The following is a 12,908-nucleotide window of genomic DNA, read 5'->3' as shown; positions in this document are numbered from 1 at the left end:
AGTGCTTTTTCCTAAAGAAAAATATGTTTATGGGTACTCTCATTTTCCTACTCATATTGAAATGCTGCCCCCCAATGAGGCCAAACTTAGATTCACAAAATGTTTAGGGGTATGTGTACCCCTGCATACCCCTAGAAAAAAAGTACTGGTTCTAGTTGTATCAGATAAAACTGAAAATTGAGTTAAATAGACTATTTTGTTTAGGAACCAGTTATCTGCTGACATCATAACAAAAATCACAATTAAATCACGGTAAAGTTGCCTTTGTGGCTATATATATATAGAGAGAGATGTTATATAGATATAGGTGGTTTGTTTGTATGAAGCAAGGATACGGACAATGAGATGAACTTTCAAGATGACATGTGAAGTTCAGTATTGATTTTTGCCTTCCTGTGTTTCAAGTTCTGCACAATTGTGTCAGCATAACAAATGGCCTCATTTCATCGTTGAAAATTTTGTTGAGTGTAAAATCCAGGGGTTAGAGACAGACTCTAAATAAATGATGAACGGAAGATTGGCAGCAATATTCCTGCCTGAAATCCATGCAAGTCTTTTCCAACCTAGGGCCCCATTCACCAGGAGTGTCCTTGAGGCAGCAAGGACTATTATTTGAATGCCTTGTGTAGCTATCACTTGCTTTCTTAGTTCCACACACACACACTCACCAAGGCAACTCTCAAGGGTCTGAGGACCCTCTGGAGTGACATCTGATCCAAAACTGGGATCAGAGGGCAGCCTCCACAGGCAACTGGTGAGACCCCAGCATGCCAGAAAGGCTCCTTCTCATCTCTCACCTACTCAAGCTCTCTCCCTTGCTTTTGGTAGAAGTAGGGTGGCTTCTGCTGGAAGGATTAGGAGCCAACAGCCCCTTGGACAGGGGTTAACAGAACTGTATCTTGGTGAGGACCCACCAGAATCTGGAGCTGGCCTTCATCTGATTCAATGAAATGCATGGAACTGCATTGGGAAAGTAAAATCAACACGATTTCTGCATGCTTGTGGAAGTAGGTGCACCAGGTGCATCCACAGGACTCTTTGGAAACCTGGTGTGTTTTAATCTGCATCAGGAATTGTATGATTGGAAGGAGTCATCCAATCCCAGCTCCCTTCCCTCTACACACCCACACAATATCACCTACATCATCCAGATCATAGTACAGACAAACAAGTCATTGCTGGCTCCATATTTAGAAGCTGAACCAACTGGATCCATATGCATTGAAATGCCTGGCTCACCAGTGCTTTGGCATAGACTTTGTAACCATATGCCCTGGGAAGCAACTGGAAACAAGGCCATTAATGTGCCTAGAACCCTGATGTATTTGTCTGGCTGGCCAGACATAAAGTTAACAGCTGGGCACATCTGAAATCTGGGGCAGCAATAAATGAAACACGAATTCTGCTTCTCAAGAATTGTTAGACTGGGGATAAACAGATAGACAGGGGTGGGAGACCTGTGGCCCACCAGATGAGTCTTGGATTAAACCATCATCTGATGAGAGTTGGAGTCCAACACTATATGGAGGGCCACAGGTTCTCAATCCCCACCATAAACCCTGTGAAGGTCCGATAAATACATGTGGCTGCCTCATTCTTTTTTATATCCAAGAATGCTCACTATACAGCTACCTAATATTGTGTACATATATACAAATGAATTTAAATGCTATGTAATGTCCAGACTCTTTATATATATATTTTAAAAACACCCTTTACTTTCATAAACATATAACTTAGAAGAATATATTTACAACCTCATGCTCAGGTTTCTCCCTATTAACATTTAGGGATCTTCTCCGTCTGTTTTACTTCAGACAGATCACACTGGCACACACTCTGTCGTCAGCAGTATCTTGAGAAGTCTCTCTCCGCAGCCATTCTCCCTCACAGAGAGAGAGAGAGAGCATAAGCAGAAAACAGTTAAAAACAACAGTTACTTGAATAACAGTCACAACAGAATGGAACGCCTCTCTCGTGTGATTCACAGTCAGCCAATCACATGAGAGGGCTATTGCCGGGGGGTGGGGACCATGCTAAAAATACACAGCAATTAAACATGAGCAAACATTCTCATTTCGGGAAATTAAACCATTATCGTTAACACCTAATGCTAACGCATTGCATGAACGGAGCTTTCCCTAACATATAGATGTGAAATGGTTCCTCCCTATGCAAAGCTCATGTGCACATACATTAGAGGCCGCTAATGCCCATTAGGCTAAAGGAACTACGTGAAAGTTTCATCAGTGAAACTTATCTTCCAAGTAATTTAGTTAGCGGGGCATGATTCTCAGATGTCCAAACCCTGCCGCAGCTTGCCTTTCTGTATGAGTCATATTCCATCCGAATGTTTAATTTTGTTTTCCATTTCCATTGAAGACTTGTCTTGTAGAACACATCGGTGGAAGCTTTCCAAAAGAACATTATGTCATCTTAATGCATTTCAGATCCAGCCCATTCAACTGCCTTCCGTTTCAGGCTTGTTTAATTAAAGGTTATAACCTTCCAAGAGACTACGATCTCATCCTGGGTGCCAGGATCTAAACCTCCAGTTTCATTGTTGATGCGATGTGCTGCCAGTTGTCTCGCTAAGACCTTAACCAAAATATTTGTCCATCTACAGGGTTCAAAGCTGGTGCTTCAGATCATTTACATTTTAAAGACTACAAATATCCGGGAGTTGGAATTTATGTTAACATGGGTTATATACCGTGATGTCATGTAGGAGTAGTATAGCAACGTTCAGGCTAGCTTCTGAAACACAGCAGGTATATCAGATACAGAAAGTGTCTTGGTTGGTACAATTGTTTGCCCCTTCTCTTTTTCTATTGCTTTTTTTTAAAAAAAAAAAGCTACATGCACACCACTAAGAAGGATGCGTTTTCTTATGTGATTAATTTTTGCTTTGAGTCTGAATGAAATGCAAATAGCTTCCACTGCTTTTTAGTAATGCTGATAGAGTTGCCTGTTCTAATAGACTATCAAGATAATCATACATAGTTCCTGCATTTTAATAGCTTAAATTGCATCCGATTTTTGATTCTCTATGCAAGAAATGATTTGTGTGAAGGAGGGCCACCCTCTTCCCCCACAACACTCTCTTTGTGTCCATGCCAGGGGCTCACACCCGTATCACTTTCTACTATTTCATCAGAAACCTTATCTCAGCTTCCTTAACCACCTCCCACAAGTCCTATTTATACCTGCAGCCTGACAGCAAGACCACATGGAGTTAGATCAAATTCTCTAGTTCTTGGATAATGTGTCCCTGCTTCCTCAACTCTTCCAGAGTGTTCTGATTGTTGTCTGCACAAATGGATGCCTGCATTCTATTCATCCTTTGCCCTGTCGTTCCAGGTTTGCTAAATATAGCAGTCTTGATTACCTTCCTTCGTGTGAAGTGTGTTGGTTGCTAGGCATACAAATAGATCTGAGAAGAAGGTGCAGATTGGTTAGGACACAAAAGTTGTTGAGTATTATTATTATTATTATTATTATTATTATTATTATTAGACAAAGTTGTTGAGCTCTCTTTGCAAAATCTCAAAAAAGAAGAAGTTTTGAGCTACTTTTGCCAAAATCTACACTTCCGACATGGGTGGCCATACATTTGGATTTTCTCGGCTATTCCAATGATTTCTGCCCAGAAGCAATTCAGACGTAGAAAGGTGGGCACCAAAACAGAAAAACTTGCAGGGTAGAATTGCAAGCACATGTTTTTTCTTTTACATTTTAAAAAATATGCACATGCACAAACAAATGGAGCAAAACAAATGTTACAATTTATAGTGTGATAGCTCCTGCTTGTTCCATTATTTTTGGGAATGAAATTGTAGTGGCCCATCCACACAGCATTGGTTCATGTTGCTGGTTTTTTGGTGGTGGTGGTTTTGTATTTTTGCATCCACACCAACGATGGGATGTGTTCAGATTGGGGAAATTCTGTGCCTGTGACCTCTCACCCCTTCCATCCCCTCATTCCACCAACCAGCAAACGTCGGAGTTATGAGCAAGTTCACATGTTACTGTTACCCCTTTTACTATTCTTTGTTCTCCGTTTTTGTGTATAATTAGAGGTATTCTGGAATTCTAATCCCGTGGGCAGTTGGGAGAACAGATAGCAGGAATTCCTTGAGTTCACTGTATTGGTTTAAGCTATCAGGAAATTTTCACACATTGAAAATATTGTGGAACTATTCTGGATCATTCTCAAATGTTGGATTTTTTTGTGTCAGAAGGTGGGGGAACAGTCGGGTGACTGCTATAGTCTAGAATGTCATGTGGGAGCATATCATATGGAAGCATGACATGTCACATGGAAGCATGTAGAAAATTATGGGGAACAGACAGATGGACAGGCAGCACCTATAGCAGTACAAATGTTTGCTTGGAAGGGTCCATAGACACAAACTGAATTTAGACCAAATGACCAATCCTGAGAACTGAGATTCCTCCCTTGTTCCTGCAACAACCAGGGCCACCTCCCACACAGTTCTGAATGGTCCACTCAACCTTTTTGGAGCACCATTTCAGGGGGAACAACTGGAGATTAGGGAAAGGCAGAATCAGCAAAAACCACCTTCCCCCACCCGCTTCCTCCAGTGGAATAACCTCATGGATGGAGTTCCACCAAGTCAGAAGATGGATCTTAGTTATTAGCTTAGCATAGGACTCTTAGCAGTTGTGTGAACCATTCAAACTCCCTGAGAGCTTTCCTTTCAAACCCTACACCAATGAGGCAATTTCTGCTGTGGATCATTATGGCAAGCAAAAGCACGCATAGCGCAACATGCCACAAATACACATCACCAAGCCAGTTAACAGCACATTGCTTGAGAATGTTGTGCATTAATGCATCCTCCTAAGAATTCTGACTTGTTGAGTGGCATGTCCTGACTGATTTTCCAACATGTGATGCTATTCCCACGCATTGGAATCATACAAATGGAGAATTTGCATTCGCTAGAAATACTCCACCTCACACACATAAAAAAGACTGATGCATTAGTCTAGCAGTCTGATAATATTTTTTGTGTGTGTGCACCAATGTTATTGCTCTCTCATTGTCTGTCACATTCCTTTCCATCAATGCTCCCTTTCATTACTGTGCCATTTTTCAAAAAACTGAATCCCAAATGCTCATTTTAGACTAATGAGGTCAGCTATTGCTTTTTCTTCTGATATCAAGGAAGGAGAATGTTTGTCTGCCTAATGACTGGCAAACAAGGAGCTGTGGAATACATTCCAGGCTATGGCTTCACTGAGCCGGAGGGAGCATCCAGCCATTTGCCTGCTGTGCTTCTCATCTTCGAGGCAACTGAGAATGTGCCCATTAGGCTCACAGGGGAGGGAAGTGACACAAACGAGTCAAGAGGCATCGCATGAAATCTGGCCACAAAAACAAAACAACAACAACAAGCTGCTCAATGAATCATCCATTTGCCAGAGCCAATGCTGCCCTCTGATGTGATCCCAACTCTCGGGAAACAGCTTCCTAAATAATAGCTGCAGCTGGACGTAAGAACGTATGGCTCATCTCGTCCAGCATCTTGTTCTCGCAGTGCATACCCTCCTAGTGCCCCGATTTTCCAGGGACAGTCCTAGAATTTGATCTGATCCCAGAATGTCCCTATTTCCCCTGCCAGTGCTGCTGCCACCAAGCTCGGGGAGGAGGGTGAGCTAGCACTTGCTCCAGGTGGTGGCAGCAGCAGTAGTAGCTGTGAGGGAGCTTCTCCGTGGCCTCTCCATGGCTGGCCTTCTCCCTTGGTGGCTGTCGAAAGCCCACCTGATGCACTTTTCATTTCCCTAGAAAGAGGGCATTGTGTATCACCAGGGAAACAGGCAGACTCCAAAAGCCTGGGTCAAAAAGTCACTTTGACCTTGCTCCTGAACATGCCTCGTCCTTTGGTCTTATTTAAACCCATACCACGTGGAAATATTTAGCTACATGGGTAGGTAGAAGAGGAGGCACTGAAGAAAGCAGGTCTAGAAAGCATAAATGGCTCCTTAAGTCTCAAGAAGCCCATGCTAGACACATTAAATGCTGCTAGCAACGTGGTAATTGGTTTTCCTTTTTGACCAATTTCTGAACTCCCAAATCCCTTGCAATGCCTCCGATCCATCTATTTTCCAGCACCTGCATAATCGTTAGATGCTTCCAGTGCAGCCTTCACCTAATTAACTAATAATTGCCTCTTATTTCTGACTTTTAACAGAAGATTTACATATAACAAAACTTCCATGAAAGTGCATGCTCAAGGCACATAAAGGAAACATTATCAACTCTCATAGGCACAGGAACACTCACAGCTTAACAAATGAACTCTGTGATTCATTGAAGTATTTTAATGTTTTCTCTTTCGTCACCTTTGGGGATACAGAAGACAGAAAATATATCCTATTGCTGTTGGTCAGTATAATGCAAATAGAAAAATCTAGTGTTTTATTACTCTTTAGCGTCTGCGGCCAAATTACATCAATGGTATTTTTATATAAAAACAACAGATTTTCATGATGATGGGCAATGATGTGGATTATTTAATGATGTTGTTTTATGGAGTTCTGTAATATTGAGTATAAGCCACTTTCCACTGACACCAAGAACTTGCTTTTGACCATAAACTTAATATACCAAAGCCAAAATAGCATCTTGATATATGCAAATTAAAGTCTCAGTAGTATTTTGGAAGATCTGTGTTTAGAAGATGTACTACCATTTATGTTGACTGAGCAACTTCAACCTTAGTTGCTTCCCATTATTTTTGTTAGAAAAGAACACAGCTGAAATTCCATCCTAAATGATGAAATATCTCCTAGCTTTGAACAGAGGAGCCCTCTAGAAACCTGAAGGGAAAGATACATTGAAGAGACTTTTTCTCCAAATTTGGCAGATTTGGAAAGTGTCATTTGTATTCAAAGCAGAACGCCCTTCAAGAATCCCAGGTCTTTGCCAGGCTTTATCACATGTTTAGTTAGTTAATGTACTAATTCAAGCTTGAAAATGTCAATAAAATGTTGCATTGTTACATACACGCCCACAACCCTGAGCAGTGAGAAATTACAAGAAATCATGAGAAATTACTGGAATTTGTTTTCCTTTGGAGAAAAAGATGGTGATTATTATTATTCAATTTACATAACTTTCTTAATGGAGTTAGAATCACAGGGAAGTCAATTTACAGTATAATAACTCAGAAGTGCGTAACATTGTGCATAATTGAATATTTTGTTTAGTGTTCATGGAAATATATGTTGCACAATATTTTGACATACCTCTTTTTCAATTTTTATTAAAAAATCTATATTTCCAAAAAAGGGGGAGCTCTGGCAAACAGGGGAAGTGGGAAAACTGGAATAGTGTGTGAGAGCCTCACAGGGAATTTCAGCCAAGATACATGGTTCACATGAAGATGATGGAGTTCAAATATTTGAGTTGATTTACTAAAAATAGGGTGAGCCTACTTAAAGCCTGAGCTTTTTCCCACAGTGTGTTCTGCTAGGACAACAACCTTAGACTAGCCCCTCTTCTTGTTTCTCAGTTCCAGTACAAGAGGGCAGCAGGTGACACAATTGGCTTCCTAAGTCCATGCGAAAGGAATGCATGATTTGAACCTATGTTCATACAACTACATCTAGACACCTAAGCTACCCTGTCACCATGGGCAAACCTGTGGCCCATTGACTCATCCTAAATGTGGCAAGCGTTCCTAGGGTTTTTGCATGTGTGAACCAGACCCCGGTGAGCAAGATTTGAGTGAAAGCAGCTCGGGGATGACTTGTATTGCTGCAAATAAGTTACAAATTAGCTTCGAGGTACTTGAAAAAGCCACACAAATCTTCATTAGAGGGGTAATGAGCATTAATGCACTGTAACTAAAATGGTCTGCTTCCTTTTCTTGTTACAATCAGGATGATAGATGGAAACCATTTCCACTTTCTGATTGCCACTGCAGTTCAAATGGGCATGGTGAATAAATACACAATTGAAGCAAACACGGGGAACCAAGAGCACATGGCAATGATTTCGCAAATTACTCCTGCCACCCCCAATCTCCAATTTCCTCCATGCACCAGTTCTGAAGAGGATTATGTAGCTGTTACATTGTGTGACAATAATGGCAACAACTCTCTCTCTTTTCATTGCTATTTTGGTTTCCATCCTCAATTCTAACAAACAACCCCCCCCCCAAAGCAAACCCATTCTACATTTCAAAAATCTGCCTTTTATAGGACTCTTTTGGATTCGATGCCCTTTCTTCTTCATTTAAAACCATGTTTACAGCAGTCGAAAGCCATTTGCTGCAACCTAAGGGGTTTGATCTATAAAGTATCATAATCCACATTCACAGGAGAGACGGCAGTGAAAAGATTGCTGCCTTTTCCACAGAAGCATGGCTTGAAAAATAGTGCCCTTTTTTTTCCTGGGGTGAATATCGGTTATCTTTTTTCCCTCCATTCTCCAGTGACTTTGTCATGTTACTTTTTTCAGTTATATGCTGGATCCACACACAACTAGGTTCTTCTTTGCGGATGCATAAAACCATGGGTTTTATGCTAAGGCCCAGGGGCTGGATCCAGCCCAGTTGCCTTCTCAATCCGGCCCACGGACGGTCTGGGAATCAGCGTGTTTTTACATGAGTAGAATGTGTGCTTTTATTTATAATACATCTCTGGGTTATTTGTGGGGCATAGGAATTCGTTCATCCCCCCCCCAAAAAAAATATAGTCCGGCCCGCCCCCCACAAGGTCTGAGGGACAGTGGACCAGCCCCCTGCTGAAAAAGTTTGCTGACCCCTGCATCAAACTATGTCCCATGAAATTTAGGGAGCAATCCTATAGCAAGATCCAACAGAAAGAATGGGGTTTGGATCAAGCAGATCTCCAGCTGAGCCTGGAGGTCCCTGGTTACAACCAGGCTACACCAGTGTCACTCCACATCTCCAGCTTAGTTGAAGATATGCCAGAGTATCTCCCTGATACTGGTGGGAATTTAAACTGGCATAACCCCAGTGAAAGGGGCATTCTGGAGGCCTGGCAGAGGTGAGATTGGAGGGGGAGAACTTAGGCTAAGATCCTAAGCAACTTCAGCTTGGTCGCACAATCTGGCAACGTGGCATAAATTAAGTTGGCAAAAGGGATTTCTCTGATTGATTTAGACAACAATTTGCACACCTAGCAGTGCTGCATTTAGGGTGGTGCAGGCAGTTCCCCAACACAGGGAGCTATGCTGAAGGGGTGCAAAACTGAGAAGATCCATTTGGGGGCATCATATTTTTGCAGACCCTCCAAGTGTCCCTATTTTCCAGGGACAGTCCCGGATTTACAGAAGCCGTCCTGGTTTCTGGTTTGACCCTGGAATGTCCCGCTTTTCCCTAGGGCATCCCTATTTTTTGTCGGATAAATGCTGGAGGGTATGGAGTTATGCAACCCCTAAGCCAAGGAGACAAGTAACTATACAACCTTTAGAAGACATGTGAAGGCAGCCCTTTATAGGGAAGGGGTTTTTTATTTTTAAAAAATGTTTTATTATATTTATGTATGTTGGAAGCCACCCAGAGTGGCTGGGCAACCCAGTCAGATGGGCAGGATATAAATAATAAAGTTGTTGTTGTTGAATAAAGTTGTTGTTGTTGTTTTCATCAGAGAAATGTTGGAGGGTATGACTTGGGCCTTGTACCGGGAACCATATACAAAGTTTGCCAAAGTCTGTCCCTGTTCCTGGTGGTCCCTAGTAGTCATCACATTGGCATTCATAGTCTAGGCCACCGAAGCAGCTATGGAATGTGGACCTAATGGAAAGGGCCTGGTTATTAAATGAAGAAAGGTTTACATTGGGCCTCCTCTACCACTCCACTGCAGGTCTCCGCTGTAGCAGTGGGGAGCTGGCTGGGTCAGATCAGCCTTGCTAGGCCAGATCAGGACCCCCAAACTGGTAGCTCACCAACCCTGCTCTAGAATTTAGTCCTACTGGTCTTGATAAATGCAACAAACTAGCTGCAAAACTGAAGAACCTGGCTTCAACCCAAAGATTATTTACTCAGAAGTAAACCCCTCTTAAATCAATGAGACTTGCATTTGAGAAATCACTGCTAAAAGTCCCACAAATGTTGGTTGTTGTTGTTTAAAGTTTCACCCTAAAGTTTTACAGGCACCTTCCAAGTATGCCAGCCATGAATCTCACTTTGCAAAGCATTGCTGCACCAAACAAAGCTGCGCTCACAGTCCCCAATACAGCTGATACAGTTTCAATTGTCGGTAGGAAGCTAGCATCCCATAAGCTGTCACTTGATTTAAATTTATGCACTGCTACAACAGCTGCCACTTACTCTCTGCTGGGCCCATGCTGAGCTTAATTGGTCCTTGTGCTCTGATTATTATGGATAGGAGAGAGAAGGAAGGAAGGAAGGAAGGAAGGAAGGAAGGAAGGAAGGAAGGAAGGAAGGAAGGAAGGAAGGAAGGAAGGAAGGAAGGAAGGAAGGAAGGAAAAAGAAATCTGGGAGGGCATAATATGCACCTAAGAAAGTAGTCTTCAGCTTACTTTTTAAACATTTCATGATATTATTGGCTTGATGTCATGAACACTCTCTGTGGCCTGCCTGCATACTCAATGAATAAGAAACAGCCGTCAACTTCTCAGTAGATGCGATCTTTAATAAGGAGTTATTCACTGTTGGTTCTTTGAATACCATTATACAATCACACAGAGTGTCAGGCAAAACCACTTGTGAGAAGGTGCCAGCTTTTGTGCATGAACTGGCCCTACATTAAGGATTTAAGGCAGCTGCATGGAACCTTTGGCCCTCCAGATTTTTCCAAACCACAACTCGCATCAGCCCCAGCTAGCATGGCCCAGAAAGATGGGAGTTGTAGTTCAACAAGACTTGGCGGGACAAAGATTCCATATACCTGATTTAAGGCAACAAGCAGCACTAAACTCCAACGTCTCGTTTCCCCGGGACTAAATGTACCCTCTGTTCTTGCTATACCGTAGTTATATGCCACAGATCTTCCAGATAAAGGAAGATCCCTAGTGTAATTAAATAATGAGTCCATCCAGTATTTTTGAGTCATTAGACTTTAAAATGACAATCTAATGAGACGAAAGGCTATCAAATTGCTTCATTTTGAAAATCATTTCTCTCTCCTCCACCCCTCCACCCTCATTTGGACTTCGGCATGGCTACTAAAACTAATAGCTTGCATTTGCATACAGAGATTGCCGTCGTGTTTACTTCTAAAATATGTCATTCCCAAATCCCTCATCAGGCTTCTGGTATTCATTTCCCTGGCCGAGTAAATGGTTCTTAATGGAGTGCATTTGCATAAAAGTATCATTGCTTATCTAATTAAGCATTGTGTTAATAACAGCAAGCATCATGTAAGTATTATCTGTGCATTTATGCTGAGCATTCGTCAATGCATATTATCAATGCATTTATGCTGAGCATAAATACTGTTTTTTAGTGTTCTGCCTCTTCTAGTACATCTTTTTTTAAAAAAACACCTGAGGAGTTTCTGAAACACCGAACAGTTTTGAAACTTTTAGAAGTAATTGTGCATGCAGTTTAGCATGTCATAAACTGTGAAATGTGCTGGCTTGACAGCCTGGTAGATAGCCTATTATCGGTCCATCCTGCCACCCACTCAAGGCATTTTACTGTCTAAACTGGAGATGATTTCAAAAAGACCAAATTAGCACGTAGGTGTCTAGTTTCTACTGATGGTTAAATTTGTACTGAAGACCTAAGTATCCTCTTCCCCCACTTTAAATCAACTTGTCTTAAGAACACCTTGCTTTCTCTAAGGTCAAAATACTGGGGAAGCAGTTCAACACAAGCCCAAGGCCACTATCACAGCTGTGTGTTCCTCTCACTTATCAGTCTTCTTCTTCTTCGGCGATCACTCGTGACTAAGATTGTCTTCCATGAACACGGTCTTAACAGTGAGTCCGTAAGTGACTGTGGAGGCCAATTCTGGATCCACATATCCTTCCACACTGGGGACATAGGTTTCTGGGTGGGAGTTGATCACGGCAAGGGTTTGCCAAGCATTTCTTCCTCTTAGCACATTTCTCCCTTTCATCCTGAGTTCAAGCGTCTTCAAAGCCCATGACACCTTCGGTAAAGGCTGTTCTACAATTGGAGCACTCACAGGCCAGTGTTTCCCAGTTATTGGTGTTTATACTACACTTTTTTTAGATTTGCCTTGAGAGTGCATTTAAACCTCTTGTGTTGACCCCCAGCATTACGCTTTCCATTTTTAAGTTTGGAATAGAGTAGTTGCTTTGGAAGATGATAATCAGGCATCTGAACAACATGGCCAGTCCAATAAAGATGATGTTGAAGAATCATCGCTTTGACACTGGTGATCTTTGCTTCTTCCAGAACACTGGCATTAGTTCGCCTGTCTTCCCAGGTGATGTGTAACATTTTTCGGAGACACAGTTGCTGGGATCTTTCAAGGAGTTGGAGATGGTGTTTATAAGTGGTGCATGTTTCACAAGCATACAGTAAGGTTGGTAGTGCAATAGCTTTGTAAACAAGCATTTTGTTTTCCCTGAGTATGTCCCGGTCCTCAAACACTCTGCACTTCCCATTGGGGAGAAAGCTACACTCGCAGAGCTCAGCATCGAAATCAGTCAGTATCACGCCTGCCAGTATAAGAGGCTGCCATATGTCAGATGGTAAGCTCAGTGCTGGTCACACTGGCAGCAGCTCTCATGGGCCATTGGGACAAGGTCTTTCGTAGCTTCTGGATGCAAAGCATGCCAGTTACCACTGAGCTCTACCACCCCCTGCCAGTCTTATGCTAAAGCAGCGGTTCTCAACCTGCGGGTCCCCAGATGTTGTTGGACTACAACTCCCATCATCCCTGAGCTCTGGCCTTCCTAGCTAGGGGTATGGGAG

The sequence above is a fragment of the Podarcis bocagei genome, assembly GCF_964188305.1.
Source record: "Podarcis bocagei genome assembly, chromosome: 3".
Lineage (NCBI taxonomy): Eukaryota > Metazoa > Chordata > Lepidosauria > Squamata > Lacertidae > Podarcis > Podarcis bocagei.
This window is presented reverse-complemented; position numbering follows the sequence as displayed.